Raw genomic sequence first — 20,827 nt, 5'->3', positions numbered from 1 at the left:
TAGTAAACATGCGGCACAACGTTTTGTAATCGTATATGTCAGATATTTCAGAGCAATTGATGGAATAAGCTCGTACAACTTTCAAGCGCTTGCAAAGTGACACAAAAATTTAAAGGAAAACACCACAGTTTTTTATATTTTACTATGTTCTTACCTCAACTTAGATGAATTAATACATACCTATCTTTATTTAATGCGTGCACTTCATATTTGTACAGCGCGTCGTGAATGTGTTAGCATTTAGCCTAGCCCCATTCATTCCTTAGGATCCAAACAGGGATGAATTTAGAAGTCACCAAACACTTTCCCTATTTATAGACTATTATATGAGACATGAGTAGTTACACGAGTAAGTATGGTGGCACAAAACAAAACGTGAAGGTTTTTTAAGCGGATAAAAAATGAGAACTATATTGTATGGCGCAGTAATATTGATGGATGTTTGAGCGAGAGGGGAAGTAGTGAGGAGTGATGATATTACTGCGTGCAAAGGTTGAAGTGCTGCAAACTAAGCGCTCTTATGCCATACAATATAGTCCTCATTTTTTATCGTTTTATTTTGTGCCACCATACTTACTCATGTAAAAACATGGAAGTGTTTGGTGGGTTTTAAACTCATCCCTGTTTGGATCCTAAGGAATGAATGGGGCTAGGCTAAATGCCAACACATTCATGATGCGCTGCACAAAGACCAAATGCACGCATTGAAAAAAGATAGGCATGTATTCATACGTCTAAGTTGAGGTAAGAAGTTCGAACATAGTAAAAAATTGAAAAACTGTGGTGTTTTCCTTTAAAGATGCAGAGAGCAGCCACTTTAATTTTATCAATAAAAGTCTAAAGACTGCACTGAACACTGTGAGTTCGTGCTGTAAGTAGGGTACAATGTTAAAAAATTGTGATCAGTACATCTACACCACAAAAGCAATCTGATCGAATGCCTTTTCAACTACCTCTGAATGAGGTACAAAGTGGAGTTCAAAATGTTTCACACCCCATTTACAGTACGCCTGTATTTAGAGTCGTCCACTTGCGATCCGATCGACCAAAACGCATCTTAATACCATGTGTAAACAGGGCCAAAGTTAATATCATACAATTTCACTGTTTTCAGCCAGTGTTTGTCTTGACCTTCATGTAACTGTCAGCCCGAGAAAAGCTTTACTATCAGATCTAAGATCAGTGTTTTTCTAGCCCATACACATCTTATTCTTCTGTCATGAAGGTGCGTGCAAGGGTTAGCATGCATGTGTATGTGTATGCAACAGAGACTTATATCTTAACATGCAAAGTTAGTGATCAGATAAGATCTGAAACAATCACGTGTTCATGATATAAAATAAAAAAAAACAGTTAAAATGCTGAAAAAGCCACAGATGTACATTTTACATCACATTTATGCATTTGGCAGGACCTTTTGTGCTGCTAATGCACTGCTCCACTAGTTGAGCCACCTGGTAAAAGGAACAGATCTGTGGAAAAACATATCTCATGACGTGCTAAAGTAACCATCAGTAAAATTGCTCAATTAGTCTGCTAGAGTTGATTGAAAATAGTCTTTCATAAGATTCACATAATCTCATATAGAGTCATCGACCTTTATGCTCTCTGAATCTTGTCGGCCCATAAATGCGTCAACTGCCCCTATGACGCACGTCTGGTTATTTGAGCTTGCCCGGTTCGACCAGCGTCCAATGGTATGCTACTGTATCGTCTTCATGATGTGTTGCTTACTAGATACAAATCAGACAGATGTATCTTTAATAGTTCTCGAGCTGTTGAATGACTGTTTATTTTGGTTTATAGCCACACAACACCCAATAGCCCAGGTCCATGCAGGCGTTACTGTTGTAATCACAGTCTGTCCATTTCTGTAGCCGTGAGAAACCTGAGCTAAATAACCTTCCTGGGAATCTTACAGTGGTGTTGGTGTGATGGTCTCAGATGTTTTGTAAGAGTGAGTCAGTTTGGAATGACTCTCCACAACTCACATGAATCTTCTTCAGTCGGCATGCAGTCACCGTATCTGCAGTGAATACTTTATAATGGCCAACTGCTGATATCTTTCATTTCTGCGTTTGTGAAGATATGGCAGTCTGAATACGTTTTAGTATAAATAATCAGGTTTGAGAGAATGTACAGATACCGTATTTTGATAATATACAAACTAGACAAAACTAATGTTAATGTTCAACATTGGAGGCTAAAAATGTTTTAAATGCAAATATTACAATATGATTATATGACATTTATATAATTCTGGATGGGGTGGCTGTACAACCTAAAATGTTTATAGTATCAGTGATGGTATGAGTATAAATAAAATACAGTTATACTTTAAAATCAACATAAAGGGCTCACTATCTTAATATACTTTATCATTTTTGGTTAGTTTCTCTTTTGTTTAGAACTTGATATAGTAAATAAAAAGCACTATTAGACAAAACATAACATAAGGGAGAGCAGGGGTGAAAGTACAATTTTTAACTTAATTTTGAAAGATAATGTTATAGACAGAGATTTATTTTTGCTGTGGTCAATAACTCACAAGTGTGGTCTATCAATACTAGGTGGAATTTGTAAAAATGTAATACGACTTTAGTATAATTTCACTTTAAACATAAGCAGTGAATTGTTACTTTCGACTAGGGCTGTGCAAAAATATCCATACAGCTAACTATCGTGAAACGTTTTTCCACGATAGTGTATCGATTTCAATCTCTACTATTGATATAAAAAAAAAACGTAATAATCCCTATGTGTGCGTCAAATTACCTCCTCCGCCACTGCTGTAGTTGTCGTTGTCCAGTTGTCTGTCATATATGGCTGATGTCTCAGAAGTTAAAAAATGGCAGAAAATTAAAAAAATGTAAAAACAAGTGCAGCTTTCGTGTGGATGCACTTTGGCTTTTAAAAAACAAGAAAAAAAATCTGCTCTGTTTTTTTACATTTTTGATAAAAAAAAAGAAAAAGCATCGCAATGTACCGTACCACGGTCCATGTACCGTGATGCGTATCGTATCGTGAGGCCCTTGCCAATACCCGACCCCACCTGCAGGGATGAAAGTAACACAACCAAACAAGATAGATTTTTTGTGTTACATGTGTTTTTATTAAATATATATGACTATGACCTTGTTAATATGTAACTGCAAACAAATTTTGTAATTTATCTTTGTAAAAAATAATGAAATTACATTTTCATTTTAAATTTCAGTTTTATCAAATGTTTTTAAAAGCAACCAACAGTACAAACATAAATTGTTGAGAATAAAAAAAAATTCAACAGTTTGAACACTATGAAAATGAAATTAAATCAAATTAGAATAATATCAATTTTCAAAACAACAGTATTAGCAGCAGGACAAAAGTAAAAGTGTTATTTTCGACCCGACCGGAACTCCTCACATTTAAACCCGATTTACTTTTATTTTGAAAAACTCAGAGAGGTCAAACTTCAGGATGTGTTAGAGCACTAAATAACCTGTAGATTGATCAGTACTTTAACACATGAAACAAGAAACACAACGCGTTATAAGAAAAAAATGACCGCTTTAGGAATTTACTCATCATGGTTGAAAACACCTTTCTGCATCTACACGTGGAAAATGGTGAGTAAATAACGCAATATTTGTCAGCTCTTTTGTGCCTAAGATGCTGTCGTAGTTTGGGATGCAAATGTTATCAGGGCTCGGAGAAAATCGCTTTGTTACTCTCGTCCCGCATTACTTTTGCCCCGGTTCTCCCCTACAAAAAAAAATCACAATACCACATTTTACAGTCTGATCAGAACAGCCTGTATTATTAATTTTTTTCTAGTAAATGTCTTCTCAAAGCAAATAAAAATAACCGTAGTAATAGAAAAATTAGCAGAAACATACAAATGTAAACACAACTTTTTTGGGAAAATCCCAAATATGTGACCCTGTCTGTGTAATCCAAGCTAAAGTCTCATAAATTAAGACTAATATCATCAAAGTTTGATTTTAATATTCAATATTAAAGCTATCAAGGTTATATTTTCACAGATGTTTTTTTTACATTATGTAGGATGATTTTATATAGAAAACAGTAAATCACAAAAAAGTGCAGAGTTCGAGCCGCCATCTTGGTATACCCAACCGGCAGACAGCGTCATTGACTTCCATTCAAAATCATGTTTAAATTCACCCGCTTTACAGCGTATCAGTCACGCAAGATTAATTTTAGGATATGTGTACGTAAATTAACTGTTAATTCTAGTGTTATTTGCAATGTTTATGTTTTAATCGGGCAGGAAAATGGATTTATAAAAAAAACGTTAAGGTGAGTGTGTCTGCTACGTTCTGTTAATGACACGGGTATAAATAAAGTTTTTTTTTGACATTCAGCTACACGGTCAGCGTTATTTCTCTAAATAACTTGTAAGTTTAGATAACATAAAACCAGCAAATTATTGCATGCACATACGGTACAAAGTATGATTATTTATATAGATTTCAGAATGAGCACGTTTGTCATTAATAATAAATATGCTGCGGTCTGTCTGCTGTTCTGATACTGTAATGAAGATGAATGTATAATAACTGTTTAAAACGCAAAATGTACAACTTTCAGTAAATAACTGTGTACATGCTTATGACGTTTGTGTTGCAATAATGTACAGGGTAACTTCAAATATAAAAACGAAGACTTGTAAAGTGATGTTTTATCATTAAAATCTGATCGCGTCCATTGATTTAATGGAATGTTTGGGTATACCAACATGGCGGCGCGGTGGCTTCACAGTTGTGACCTCATGCGCAATCCAGTCATTTATATAGATCAGTGGTTTTTACAGATAGGGTCTCACACACACAACACTTGCAGAATAAATGTGCACTCCTTATTTTAAACACAATATTCTCACTTTGTGTAACTCTTCAATGCTGGTTGCATTAAGATCCGCTCAAAACAAGTTTTGTTTGTTCAGCTGCAAGATTTCTTCATCTTCGCTGTAGCTTTGACCTTCATGTAATCTGCATTTATGTATTTTATTTAAATGAAAGCAAAAATCAAGAAGGGAAGCCATGTCAAGCAGCTTCTGGGTGAATTATTTAGAATATTTTTCATTCATATAGTCAATAATGCTCACCTTTATACCCTTGGTGATGTCATCGTAGATGGATTGCACATATTCTTCTGATGGCTTTACTTCTCGCTGTTATGTTAGCGTTTTATGTGCCATTTATTTATATAGATCAGTGTGTGTCATCATTCTGTGAGTCAAGATCCTTGTTATTGAAAAGATGAAGCACAGTATGAAATGCTTTTGTTCCCCATACAAGGCATCTGTAAACTCCACGAGAGAACTTGATGCTTTTACAGATTCAGGAACATCCATATCTTGCCATGTTCAAGCCAAATGTCTGGTCTTGCCTGCAGGTGTTGTGTTGGATCTTTTTCCTGCACTATAACCTGATTCGATCTTTTGTTGTATAGAGCCCAATCTTGTCTCAGTGATGGAAGTTCACACTGTTTTTGAGAAGACACTCATGACTCTTGTACTTGAACTCTGTCTAGATATATTGAAAGAGAATATGTGTAAACATGATGTAGCAATAGCTGACTATCACATTTTACAAGGCAAGTAATAGACATTTAGAAATGTAGTTATTTTTATGTTTAAGATTTATGAACAAGATTTACAAATAGCTTTTATACTTCTGTAATTAATAATGAGACATAAGAGTGATGTATTATTAGACACCAATGGCTAAATTAAGATAATTGACACGTTTCCATTACCCTTCAAATTGCGCAAAATTAAATAACGAATTGATAATGCGCCCAATAAAAGCACTGCAATTTCGCATAAACTCCCTTGTATCGCAAAACAGTTTTTGCACTCGGGTGAGGTGGTTTTTCAGGTAATTTAAAAAAAGATTTTTTTTACAAAACTGCAATGGAAAATCTGCAATTTACAGGTCACCTGACGTGCGTAAAAGTCACATGATCATTCTTTAAACATGGCGCAGTAGGTTTGATTGGAGGACAAGACAGAAGAGGTATAATCGACTTCGTGTGGCTTCACAAGAACCGCCAATCGCATAACGTCAAATAACTGCGAGAGCGATCCGTATGCTTTCGAATCACTCCTGTGGTATTTTATGTGATTCGCATGTCGGTTTGCGCGGCGTCTTATGAAGTCGAACACACCCGCCACCCATTTCGCAAAAGTTTATATCGTCATTTAGAAAATAATGCTACATTTTTACGCAAATCTTTAGTGGAAACTAGTAGCCAAAACTTTGTATGTTCGCCCAGTTATTTAGTTGCTTTGCTTTAATTTTTTAAATTTTGTTGCATTGTAAGTGGTTGCATTATCCCTCATGCATCATTCCCGTGTGATCCTCTGAAAACTAGGAAGTTTGCAGACTGGCTTATCTTTGATGAAGTGCATTGTTAAGCTCATATATTGGTGTGTATTTTGGCTTGTCGACAAATTGGTTGTTGTTGCGAAGCATGAAGCATCCCAATGCTCCTTTTTAGTTTCCCCTTGGCATTCTCCATACAATCCTGGCAACTACGCTTCACTAAAGTGACCTGGACTAATGATGAATGATGTATTGATGTTGTTGTTTAAACTCTTAATATACTGTCAGATAGTCACGGCAGCAAGCGGCTAACGCATGCTCACTCACGGTTTTGCTATGACCCGGTTAGCTTACATAAATGCTTAAATGAGTGTAAAATGTTAGTTTCTGTCGTCGTTTTTATTGCTTGGATTAATGATGAATGATGTCGTTGTTTAAACTCTTAATATACTGTCAGAGAGTCACTTTAGCAAGCGGCTAACGCAAGCTCACTTACGGTTTTGCTATGACCCGTTTAGTTTACATAAATGCTTAAATGATTGTAAAATGTTAGTTTCTATCATCTTTTTTATTGCTTGGATTAATGATGAATGATATGTATTGATGTCGATAATGTCTTCTCAGTAAATTATGTTAGAAATAGGTCAATGCATGTTGCACTATTGTTGGTCTGTGCCACTGATCTGTGGTCTGTGTCGTTTGACCAATCAGAGCAGAGTAGGCTACTGAAAGGTGGGGTTTAGGCAGACTGAGTCGTTGAACGGCTTCACACGATTCGTTTGGGGATCTCTGAGAAATGGGGTAATTTTACATTTATATTTTGACATAATTACAGTGTTTTTGGACCTTGCATGCATTTAAACCTGTTGTCCGGGACTTATAAACAGTGAAGGGCGCTTAAAATTGGCATCTTATTGGCTCTTTAATGGTCTGACCAGTTGTTAAACTGAATTTTTGAACAAATATCTCTTCGAAAATAACAAATGTTTTGGTTTCATAGGTAATCTACGTGTTGTTTATTTTGCTTTTATATAAATAAACCACGTTGAAAGTACTTTGTTATTTATTCTTAGTGGAGTTTACCGGAAGTTACGTGTGTTGACCACGAAAGCCGCTTGTTTATGTTGTTACTGCTGAAACCGTCTATACTAATTCTAACACATAGAAAGCATGACCAGACAATAGAAAAATCTAGAACTATATAAAGCGAGCTATTGCCCTGGAAAGTAAAGAGCGTTTGAAAGCTGTTAAAGCAAGTGGGTACGGGTTGAACCTTTTCCCACTGCATCAAAATAACTCTTCATGACTCTTGGGGCTAGTAACTCTCTTGTAGCCTCTCTGGTGCATTTATTGTTCCTGATCGCCCGCCTCTTTTGTTCTCTTTTTCCTCTCCTGTGCTTTATCAGATGCCTGGCTTTCTAGCTGGCCAAAATACTTTCCCGGCGTTGCCCTGGAAACAAGACGATGTAGTGCGTTGTATACTGCGAGAGAGTGAGTGTGGGAGCCTGTGGCCAGTTTGCGTTTTCGTTTTAAACCAGCGCGTCTCCTTATACGTATAATTTAATCTCTGCAATATGCCGTGGAGGGAAATGGCTGCAGAGGAGAGTTGGATGCGGGGGAATGAGGATAAAAATAAAGGGAACAGTGAGTGCCAGCATTCAACTGCAGCAGGCACATCGCAAAACTGTCTGCAGCAGACCTCAAATTCCCCCCTCTCCAAAGGACAGCATGTGCACATAGAGTAATGTGTTTGTACGAGACTCGCACAACAACCATCTGTCCGCCCCTAAACAAAACATCACCAGAGCACCTCACAGAATGCTGTTGCATCAGTATGCATTAGGGTACTGTAATGTACAGACTGTCTGTAATACCAATCAGGAACCCAAGGGCATTATGCAAAGGTAATGAGACTGTGGAGTGATATGAAAGACATGGCACTAGCAGCAGACATCACCTCAGCAGACCTCACATTACCCTCCCACCCCTAGAGGATAGCATGTGTGCATGAGTGAACTCTGCTTGTATCGCACGCACACAACAACCATCTGGGTTCTTGTCAGTAGTGTGTAATGTTTTCTTCCACCAAACACGCTGACACGCATTCGAGAAACGTTTCGGAGATTGTGAGTAGTGTACAACTTTAGGGACAGCTGCAATGTGTTAGTTTAAAGTTGAACCCACAGATAAAAAGGCATGCATGTGGAAGAGAATGTACACCTGTAAACCTTCCCACAGTTCAGTATTTTTAGAAAAAGCAAAAGTATGCTTTTTTAAAGAAACAAGAAATAGCTTTACAAAGAACTGCCTTACTAAGACTTACTAATGCCCATAGTTTGGTTAAGCCATCATTATAAAAAAAAAATGATTTGAAAATAATGATGTTGACACTTTGATTTCCATTTATTTTAGTTTAGTTTTAGCAGGGGGTTAATCGGATCGCAGTTGATCTGTGATCTGTACCGATCCATACGGCATGCGTTTCGCAGATTAAAGGCACACCGCATAACTTTTTGGCCACTAGGGGGTGCTATACATGTATTTTTCACACCTAGCACCCCTAGAGGCCACAAGCGCCGCAGCACTGTCGCAAAGGAAAAGAACTGGCCAACCTTAAAACTAAACTAAAAACTAAACCTTTAAAACGCTAAACGATCAACATTTTGAGGCATCAGGGAGAAACGCAGTCATGTTACAACTTTCTAATGAGGAACTCGTGGCTGAAGCCATTTCTCAATCTGAAGGTTGCAGCCTCCGGATGTCGTATTTCTAAGCTGCATACGTCATCATGACTGTCTTATTTTAGAATATTAACAATTATAAAGTTGACTGTTATACTTAGTTAATCATAAATTGTTGCAGTATGCTTATGACTTGCGAATGTAATGCTCAGTTTACCTTAATAAACCAGGCTTGATGACGTATGCAGCCTGCATATTTGACCTCCGGAGGCTGCAGCCTTCCAATTGAGAAACGACCAGAAGTATTCCTTGCCTTTTTCCAAACAAATATTGTTGCATCGTCTCTCTCTCCCTCGCCACCAGGATTTTCCGCAATGCCGCTCGTTTTTCCTCTCTTTTGTGTAAAAATTGTCGCTCCAAATCCAAGTAAACCGATGTGTTTAGGTCTGCTGCTTTGTAATAAGTCACGCGAGTGACAGCGGAACGCAGCAAATGAGGAAGAGAGAAGAGAGAAACGCTCGGATCTGATTGGTGAATGAATAGGGTTTGGTTTTACACTGTGTGAGTTTGAGCAAGTTCGACTGCTATAGCATCCTGGATTGTAATGTAAATACCATAGACACAGTAAAAGAAAGGTAAATACGTGAATGCAGCATCTGAATACAGGGAACTATATGCAAGATAATCACCGTCATTTATAAAGAACATCGCATTTATGTATGAATCAAGATTTTGAGTTTATATAAAAATTGCCTTAAAGGGGAATCGAACCCGGGTCGTCCGTGTCATAGGTCTGTAACACTAACACGGTGCCACATAATAGAAGTTGCTCTCTACACTCCTTAAGTAGCCTCCAGCAAAATTCACATTAAAAAAATTGTGTGGAGGAAGTGACGTATGCCGTAAAGCAGTCGAATTTTGTAGTTTTTTTGTGCTCTGGTTACTACCCGAAACCCTACATTTTAAAGTACGAGTAAAAGCAATACAGACCCCGTCAGGCTATGGTACACATGTCATTCAACCTATTTAAAGTCGATGTACTATCACAAGGGTCTTAAAAATTTATTATGAAGGTTGAAAAACTACATGGTGTCGCTTTAATTTGCAAATTTACATAGTGAAAGTTTATCATTTGCACCTGTTTCTAAGTCTTGCAAATGTTAACATTCAAGCGCAATTTAAGTTCAAAAGACACTAAAGTGTAGGGATGCTCCGATCGATCGGCCGCAGATCGGTATCAGCTGATAACGGCATTAAATGACTCAATCGGTACTCGCTAAATTTGCCGATCTCATTAACCAATCTTTCTGTTTACTTTTGCCATCATAGGGCTTCTGAATGTGGCTGCAATTAGATACCTTTTTTACGTAGTGCGAGCATTTTTACAACCCGTTGCTCATGTGTGACGTGCAGATTTGGATTTCTCTCTCTGCCTTTACATTGATATGTGTATTTTCTATGAGGACGCGCTCCGGTCAGTCTCACGAAATTTCGTTATATAGTCAAGTATTTTTTGGATTTTTTTGTGCTATTGTCATGAAATTTCCTGTTTTTTCGTGATCGTATAACAAATTCCTGTTTTCGTGTGATTATCACGTATTGTTTTGTCCTATTTTCTTACCATTGTCGCTTCGGTTTAGGGTTAGATTTACAAAAAATGACATCCCTAACCAAACCAAACTCTAACCCTAACGTCAAGCGACATATAAAAAAAAATCAGAAAAAAGTATAAACCAATATATAAAGTGACATTCTAATGCAAGCACCAAATCTAACCCTAAACCGAAGTGACAATGGTTTAAAAATAGGAAAAAGCAGTTGAGTAACCAATATGTGGTGATCACACGAAAACAGGAATTCGTTATACGATCACGAAAAACACAAAATTTCGTGATAATAGCACAAAAAAAGAATAAAAAAAATACGTGACTATATCACGAAACTTTGTGAGACTGGGTAGCACATTCCCATCAACCAGCGTATACAACACATCTATCGCGGACAATTGCATCCTCATGCCGAACGTTTTTATTTGCATGCGTTTTAAAGTTTTGATAGTTTCAACTTTCATTTTCCTCACAGCAGCTCTTGTCTGCATACACCCGCCGCGCGCACACACAGCAGCCTGTCATCAGTGCACATGAACGGAGCGATCTCTCTCACGTCTTAAAGCTACAGTAACCTATTCATCTCTCAATAAAATCACTCTCTGCTCTTGACTAAAGAACTATTATACTTCATACAAATGCGTGTATATTTAATTCATACAGTAAAGACTGTGTAGTGTTTTATTTTCATTACTTTTAACAGACATAAACCTTTGTAAAAGCATATTAAATTTCTCTTTGCATAAGAAAAATTTGTTGTGCTAATTTATTTGATACTCTATTAAAACAATTAATATACCTAATTACTGCAAGTAATAGAACAAAGGCAACATCTGTGGTATTTACTTTATCTAAAAAAAAATGTTAACAGTTACAGTCATCAAAGAGCTTGCATATCAGCTTGAAAAATCGGTATCGGACGATCACGAAGACAACAAATTGGTGATCGGTATCGGCCTGCAAAAATCCTGATCGCAGCATCCCTACTTAAGTGCACACAGAAAATGTATTTATACATGCTTGTCATTTTTTATTGTTTAATATTATTTCCCCCACCCTTGTTTTTGCTTATCAATGACTCAAAAACCATGATTTGATGTGAATCGTGAGTTTTGTGATACGTTTAACCACAAATTTTTTGTCATTCGGCACAGTAATTCAATTAACGAAAAGAGCCTCATTACCTACATATTTCAGTTTATTGCTCTGGAAAATTTAAGAGATGAATAAATTACTGTCCAAAATGACTCCAATCCAGCATAATAAGTAACTATCCAGTATATCCAGATGAGAATTTCATAAAAGCAATTAAGACATAATTAATTTGGAGTATGCTAATTACATGAATCCAAAATGAATCCATTAAAGGGGGCTGCTTGTAGTGATGGACAAATGCCCCATTGTGATTTCGTTCTATCATCAGCTTGCGAGATCACTGATACATAATAGTATCAGGGGGCAGGGCAATAGTTTACTAATTTATTTATTTGTTCATTTTTACTCATTTATGACAAGCCACTTGATTGGTGGACAATAAAAGAAGATGATTTACTCTGGTGTGTTTACACCAACAGCGGTAGAGGCGTGAAGCGCGAGTGTTTTCAATGTTAAGTCAATGTGGAGACGCGTTGACACGCGTCAGGAGGTCCCGCGGCGCGGAAGAGGCGTTCGGCGCGGAACGGAAGATGCGTTTCCGCCTCATTCGCGCGTGAAGCTCGCGCGAATTGAGCGTTGTGCGCGGTACATGCGAATGGTGCTTTTGTGCATTTTGCAAATTTGCGGCTGACGCCCGAGTTGAAATATTTGAACCTTGGCGGACCCTCGCGCCGCGTCAACCAATCAAGAGCCTGCTTGCTGCTGTGGCGGCAGCCCCGCCCGGAGTCACTCACTCAAGCAATGACTCGAAGCTATATGACACAAGTTGTTATTTCTATAGAGGTGACAGGAATAAAAAGGACCTCGCTTGGAAGAGTGTCAGTAAGGACTTTGGGCAGCCTGGTAAGTTGTAATACACACTTCACTTTTAAGTCACGTGACGTTTATCGACCCGCGCCGTTTATTTTCCCCCTATAGTAAGGTTACCCAATACAAACTGGTAACTCTCTTGATAAATGCACAAGTAACATCAGTCATCTTACAAACAAACACTCGCACACCAGTTGCCCCTCCCACAAGAAGCGGATTTTGCTTCAGACGCGCGTCAAATGTTTGCTTTTTCCGCGCGTTTACTCCGCTCTACACACGTGAATGCATTCAAAGTGTTCAAGCGGCAAACTAGGCGCGGTAGACGCGATTTTGACGCCCAAAACGTGTTTGGTGTAAACTCAGCATAAGGGCAACACTGTCATGACCACAACCTTCTTAAAACTGATGCCATTAAGGAGTGGAAACAACTTGCGCGCTGGTTTTAAACCTCTGCGCACTTAACAACTTCTCTAGTGCATGGAAATTTCAAAGCTGTGTGTTTTGCAAGCTCAGGTGCGAGGGAGAGTCAGAGTCATGTGCATTACAAGTTCAAGTGCGAGAAGGAATCCATGCAAGTGAAGCCCACAAACCCTCTCGTGTGATGAAAAGCACTCAATGCGCATATTATGTGAAACTATGATAATAGTAATTATAATTTAAAACTATAATGTGCACACGTGCCAACTGTTGTCATGAAGGCCCGCTATCGGCCATATGTCTTGTCTATCGGCAAAACCCTAGCTACTAGCATTCACTCTAAAAACAAACGGTGCTATATAGCACCAAAAGTGGTTCTTTGCTCGTAATCATAGAAGAACCGTTTTTAGTGCCATATAGCACCGGTGAAGCACCAGTGAAGCACCTGTGTAGAACCAAAAAGGGGCCATATAGCACCACATATGGTTCTACATAGCACTATATGGTTCTACACAGGTGCTTCACTGGTGCTTCACCGGTGCTATATGGCACTAAAAACGGTTCTTCAATGATTACGAGCAAAGAACCACTTTTGGTGCTATATAGCACCGTTTGTTTTTAGAATGTTGAAATCACAATCCCACCCATTTAAATCGCCATCCAAAGCCATGCCCCCTACAAAACACATGACATGCACAGACGAGTTGCCGGTTGCATAAACCTTTAAGACTAGTCTTAAAAGTTAGTCATGAATGTTTTAAGTATGATACATAGAAAGGTAGATTGGTCTAATTTAAATCCAAATAATAAGACTGATTTACGTTAACTAATTGCTAGATAGTCAGAATCATTCTTAAGACACAGTCTTAACGTCACGGCTATGTTTATGCAACTGGCCACAGAAGCCTACTGTGTCTCATTCACTAGTTAGAAAACTTTGCAGTATAAAGTGAATAACATAAACAACTTTTTTATATCAAAAACAGATGCAGCAAGTTTTCGGTTGTGTAGATGCAGTATTAGTGCTTTTAATAAAAAACCAAACATATAAATATTGTTATGCTGACACAAACTACATAAGCAACATAATGTGTTACTAAAATTGCAAAAACAAAGCAAAATTCGGTCCTAATGCAATGATTGGTTAAACATTTTTGGTCTTTTACAGATGACACAAATTTATAAAAATACGCTAAGACAACTAAACATAGTGATTTTTATTAAGATGTGAGGAGACTAATCAAATCACAAAAACTTCCTTTAACTGTGTACCTGGTAAATGTGTTATCCAGAATAAGACATTAAAGTCCCAATTTTTATTGTAATATTGCTGTGTTTATTATAAACAATTTATCTTTGTAAGTCATTATTTTTTTTAAAAAAATTCATAAACTCTGAAAGTGTACTTCTGCCCTCTTGTGGAGATCGTTCTCTGATGACGTCAGCTAGATGGATTTTGCGGGGCATCTGTTAACTCCGCCCCCTTTAACTGTGAGTCTGCTGCCAGTTCCATTTCTAAATAAAACGCCTACTTTTCTATATCCAATCAAAGCACATTGGAAAACACAAGCCACGCCCACTTTTTTGTGCATGATATTCCGTTTCACTCGGAAATACGTCACAACACTAAAAGTATAGTCAATCGCAACTTCCGGTTCAGGGCGACTTTAAGCAGTGCATGTACATTTTAGATAGTCATGTTAAAATTCTAGTGTAATTTTCGTCTGGATGTGAAATAAATATGATCTGCTTGTGATGCGGCAGACGATGTGCGTGTCCTTATCTTACCCTGATGTCCTACTTATCAAGTGCTGTCTCATAATCAGGTTTACACTGTTTTATCTCAGCACAGCCTGTGCTCAGTATCGACCTCCTCATCTTGACATGAAAGGAAGTTAAATGATGAAAACTATATTGTTTTGAGAAGCAACTGCATGATAACCGCAATGTGAATATCAAATTGCTCATTAGCGGATCTTGTGGCCCTCATGTGTGATACAAATACAAAATTATCACCATAAAATATGCAACATATAGAATATTGATTGTTTGTTTGTAAACAGTGATGATGTATTTTGTGGGCGTATGTCATACTTTGCACTAGATGAAGAATACATCTATTTCTTCTCTTAGGACACAATGCATGACCCACATTCGTTGTTTTTCTTAATGCATATATACTAACCTTGCCCACTGTGACACATAATAAGGCAGTTGACTATATTTCATTTTGGTTGGTAAGATAGCAATGCTAGTTGTTTGATTCTCAGCGAACACACAAACGGTTAAAACTAAATGTATAGATTGAATGCACTTTAAGTCAGTTTGAATAAAAGCTTCTAGCAAATGCATAAATGTAAGTGTAATGTAAATTATGTCCAGGTTATTGTGATTAAGTATAGTCAAGACTAACTACACTGTAAAAAATTACTCTGGAGGGTGTTAAATTTAACCCATGAAAATTAGTTATAATTCAATTAAGTATATAAGCTAGCAAGTAAAATAAAAAATAATGGGTATATTCTATCTTCACTATCCAATTTTTAACAGTAATAACTGCAATATTAAAAAAATAAGTAACATATACCCCAAAATATTGGCCTTAGCACCGCAAAGTGCGCATGAATTAACATCCAGGCGGGACTCGAGTCACCATTTTTCATATCATGTCGGCGGGAGAACTGCGGTTTGTTGACAGGTAAGTTTTTATTTAACTTGTTGATATCATCATGAATGGAAATGTTAAGTTGGTTAACTGTAAAATCTACCAGAAGTTTAGTCATTTGCGTGCTTCTCTGTCTCTGTTGTTGACAGATTGATACGTTAGAATATGTCAGTCAGGTTAGCTTTGAATGAAACATCGCCCAGTTCTTGCACCTGCGAATACGAATAAAAATCCATATTTATGATTAAAATATTAACTTCCATTATTATTATTTACATGTCTGAATCTCGTGAACAGCGGAGCTGCTCAATATGAGTGGTTGAACTTGAGCAAGCCACGTGAAGAGAGAGAGCAGCGGACGGTTGATGTAGGCTACGATATACAGACGGGAGGGCGTCGAGCAGACAAACAAACAACGGTGAAGCTGTCGAAGATAATTACTGTAAAAGTTTTCTTGCATTTATCTGTTAATATATTGAGTTTTGTTTTAGAAGGGATCCATTTATGAAGCCATTTTATTATTATTATTATTATTATCATTTACGGATACTTAACGTTGCCTTTCGCTTTTTAATGTCTGTTCAAAAAAGTATTTCGGAGTTCATATGTTATATATGTGACTTGTATATGAAGTTGAATCACTTAAAATTGAATGTAAGTACTTCTTGTTAGTGTTCAATGTTTTATGCACGTGTACTGTGAGTTATAGCATAATATGAAGTTGTATTTTTGCACTTAATAAGTTTTAAATGAAGTGAAATGTTTGTTTGTATCGATATAGCATGCTAGTCTACTGAGGTAAATGAGATCAGTTTTTCCTCTCATATTATTGTCTTCTTTAATTTTCTAATGATAACGTGAAGAACAGTATTTAGGAATCTTGCTTTTAATGGTTTTTTAACATCTCATGGTGAAGACTTTGGTTTATTTTTTTTTAATGAAATAATTTGTTTAAGAAGCTTTATGTAAAACTATGATATGTTGTATTTCACTTGAAATGTATTGGGGTTATTTTGTACTTCCAATAATTAGTTTTAAATGTTTACAGAATGTTATTTGTTCAATAAAGCAAGCAATTATGCAATCTTGTGTATGACTATTTTCTTATTCAACCCTCTCTAAATAATTAATATGTAATGTTTCTTAATGGCTTATCATTATTAATAATAATTTAATAGATCTGTGCCTTAATACCAATAGGGTTAATGTTATTCATTTTTTTATAAGTAATTAGTTATGGAAAAAAATAGGTAGACCTTACCTAATTTTTTTTACTTTATCATAGTAATTAAATTTAGGTACTCTTTAATCAAATATATAGGATATAATTTACTCAAACAAAGTGAGTGCAAATTGTTACAACAATTTTTTTGAGTAAATTCTATAGGTTGTTTTTTACAGTGTATGTATGGTCATATGTCACCTTATGATCTGTGGGTGTCTTAGATAATGTTCTCCTACATATCAAAACTAACAGTGTTGATAAGACTATCAAAGCTTTTAAACGTGACCCTCGCTGGGCATGGTCCATATCTTGTTAGCTCAGGCTTGTGTAACACTGATCTTGGGTTTTGTACATGTTTGCTTGGACATCTACCAAAATGGTATCGACTGCTTCTTTAGATATCACCAGACGTTTGTTTCATCTTGTTGAGAGGTCGTGAGGGTTATTCTGGGGGAAGAATACTTTGGGAAGTGAAAAACAAGGTTAATTGACCTTTTGCAGAGACCAGCCGCCTCGACAGTACACAGCACTCCCAGTTCACTAGAAAGGATTTGAGTTGAATAATCATTCCTGGAATAAATCTCTGCTAATTTAAAACCGAAGCAGACATGAGGTCTGCAATACACTTTTGAAGTATGAATTCAGGATGTGAAAGTGACTGAAATAAAAGAGCAATAGTAAAGAGCAAAGCTACAGCCTACAGTACAGGTCACAAAAAATAAAAGCATTGATGAGTATACTGTTCCTGTAAAGCTGAGTGGCTCTCTATTCACTATTAACATTGAAAACTTCAGTGAGTCATCCTAGCTAGCTACGGAAATAGTCATGATCATGATTGTTTTTGCTTTTTCTAGTTTTGTGTCAGGATCGTGACTGTCCCATGTTATGCGTGGAAGCACATGGCCATTGTTTGTTTTGGTGTGCTATGCCCTGTCTGGTCTCCAGACCCCGCCCCCTTGTCTCCTCGTTAATATGTCTTGTTATTGATTCATGCCCACACCTGTTGCCCTCATTTTTTGTTCCCCTATTTAATGCCCTTGTGTTTGCTGTCCTTTGCTGGTTTGTTTTGTTAACATTGAGTGTGATACCTTATCCTGTATTAAATATAGTGATGCGAAGTCCGATTCATTTCCGCGAACAGGCTCTTTTCAAACAGTTTGGCTCATTGAACCGGTTCAAAAAGCAGATTCACCGGTTCCTGACATCATCAAGAAATGACATCACTACGCATTTAATTAATACGCATTAATACTTGTATCAATGAAACATTCAAATAAAGTCGTTTGTGTCAACACATTAAAACATTCAATGACAAGTTGTTTTTGTGAAGGCATAGCTGGTTTCATTCACAAGTTTGTAATGTTTGTGGTCACAGTTTCAATTGCGGATTGTAAATGCCAGATACAACTGACCAGTTTTGACTAGCCTACAACTTGAAAAAGATTCCTAAAAGACACTGATGCATAATTGCGGATGTGTAAGTATAAAGAATAAATAAACTTGTCTTCTCATTGGTCTTTGTTAAACAACTACAATATGATTTGCATGCACAGTAAATCATACTAAAACTAAAGCTTTTTAATAAAACAAGCATATGAAGAAACGAATAAATCAAGAAACTTTGCGCATCAGGCTCGTTCAAATCCTCGGTGATTCACACGCAGTGTCAGCAACTCATCCGTCAGAATCGTCGGCAATCCTCGCCTCGGCAATTATCGACAAACTTCGTTCGGTTCTTTTGAGTGCTATTTCGGCTGTGCGTCCTGCGTCATCAACCCGGAACCTATGCCCAAAACTAAAGTTTGATTCAGGGCCTGTTTATTCGAGAACGCTCGAGGGTGAAAACTTAAAAATATTTTATCGGATGTGCCTTTCGTTTAAGGGCTGGTTATACTCGCGCTTTGGTCCGCAACGCAAGCCTCCGCGGATCGCGCGCGCGTCTCACCAAACGGACGAGGCGTTTATAGTTAACGCGCTCGCCGTTGCACTATTTTTTTAACCACCAGGCGGCGACGCGAGCAATAAAGTCAAAAACAAACACAAAGAAGAGGATAGAAGAAGTCGTCCGCTGGAACAACCCTAGTGCTTTTAACATTAGAGTTTGATATATATAAATATGAGAACATGAATAAAACAACAATCTTTTAAATATGTCTTTATTAAACATTATCATTTCATTAACGTTTTTACTAAACAAACAGTACAGACATCTTAAGGTTTATATTTTATTACTCATCCAGTGGTTCATTCAATACAAATATAAGCCAAACATTCTGATTCATGTAAAATAATTCGTGTTTTAAACTGCAAAGTTTCCATACTTAACTTCCAGAGTGTCAGATAAATATATACATTGTTTTGCTTGGATTTATCAAAGAGATACGTCACCGGCTTGCCTGCTCGGACAGAATCGCCTCGAGTTCGGTCATTTTCGGATGCGGACCCGCGGGCACCGTCACAAAAAATGCCGTGCACAGCGCCCCGCAAAATGGGGGCTCGCGCACCAAACGTGCGGGACCGCCCACTCCGCGTTGACGTCATTTTTGCCGCGCGCACCAACGCGCTCTTGCGGACGCGGCGACTATAAACTAGGCTTTACACGGCGACGGCGTTTTGGGGGCTTAAAAACGCAAAAAAGTGAAACCACCCATCAGAGTGGAAATCTTAAAAACGATCTACCGTCGCGTTCTCGTCTAAAGAGTAAAAACGCAAAAGTCTGCTCACGGTGGCGTTCACGTTTACGTCTCAGGCATGCGCCAGTTCAGGAAAATAACAACAAACATGTCAGATTATTACCATAGGTCGGACCTTCAAGTTGCCATAGCAGCTCTTCCAGCAGTTGTACGAATTATTCACAGCAAGTATTACTGATCAGAGAAGACGTATTAATTACCTCAGTGAAACTGTTGATGCGCCAATTCATCGAAGGCAAACCATACGGCTTTGGACGAGACCTGGGAGAACCAGGAAGAAGGTTGTACGCAGGCACACGGACTTGGTGTTGTTGTTTGTCAGTGCTTCACATTGCCACCTAGCCTCCTGGAGTGCATACTACATCGAATATCACACACTTTTGCGTCACCATATGCACGCAGATTTCCCCCTCAAAATGCTCGTATAAACGCGGAATAAAAAGTGATAACGCAACGCCACTTTTGCGGTTTCTTTTCAGATAGTTTCCATGTAAACGTAGCCTCAGTTTGATTTGTGAACCGGCTCAACCGTTTACTTCCTGAGAACCGGCTCAAAACCTAACGTCACTAGTATTAAAGCTGTATTAAGATTATAGTTAAAGCAACACCAAAGAGTTTTTTTACCTTAAAATAACGTTTCCAAAAAAGTTTCAGTCGTTCATCCACTGGAAACAGGGTGAACGGCACTTTCACATTCGCTTTGCAGCCCTCTATAGACCAAAACGGCACTAAAGAAGTTTCCAACCGTCGGGTAGCGGTCCTGTAGTTCGAGTGAAAACTACAAAAACTTGCTTTACGGCAGTGGAGCATTCTGCAGGCTGTGGGTGGAGCATACTCGGCAGGTACTTGGATAGACCTACAATCCAATCAGAGCCAGCTTTGCTGCAGTAGGCTAAATTATTTACGACAGTGGTAATGGACAATTCCGCTTCGAACCTTTAGGGGGAGCAAAGAGCAAAAACTATTTAGTGTTGCTTTAAGCCAAGTCTAGTTATATCAGTTTAGTGTCTAGTGTTATCAAGTCTGTTGATTGTTATTTGCAAGTTCTGTGTCATATTATTTACTAGGGGTGTAATAATACATCGATATGGATCAATACATTGATTTTATTTCTAATTATCGAATGCATCGATGCCACACATAAAAAATCTATTTGAGGTACCTTTATTTGGACACTCTCCACGTCCTCATTCCTTGACGTTACATCCATCTAAGAATTTCCGCCAAAGTGCGCATTTT

The 20,827-nt window shown here is 37.7% G+C and overlaps 1 protein-coding gene across 1 annotated transcript in view; it reads left to right on the top strand.

Annotated features, from left to right (window-relative positions):
* Positions 1-20,827, top strand: part of egln2 (egl-9 family hypoxia-inducible factor 2) — a 37,607-nt gene that overhangs the window by 2,376 nt on the left and 14,404 nt on the right. The window lies entirely within an intron of this gene.

The sequence above is a fragment of the Misgurnus anguillicaudatus genome, chromosome 24 (assembly GCF_027580225.2).
Source record: "Misgurnus anguillicaudatus chromosome 24, ASM2758022v2, whole genome shotgun sequence".
Taxonomy (NCBI): Eukaryota; Metazoa; Chordata; class Actinopteri; order Cypriniformes; family Cobitidae; genus Misgurnus; species Misgurnus anguillicaudatus.
Note: the sequence above shows the minus strand (reverse complement) of the source record. Positions and strands in the feature narration are given on the sequence as shown.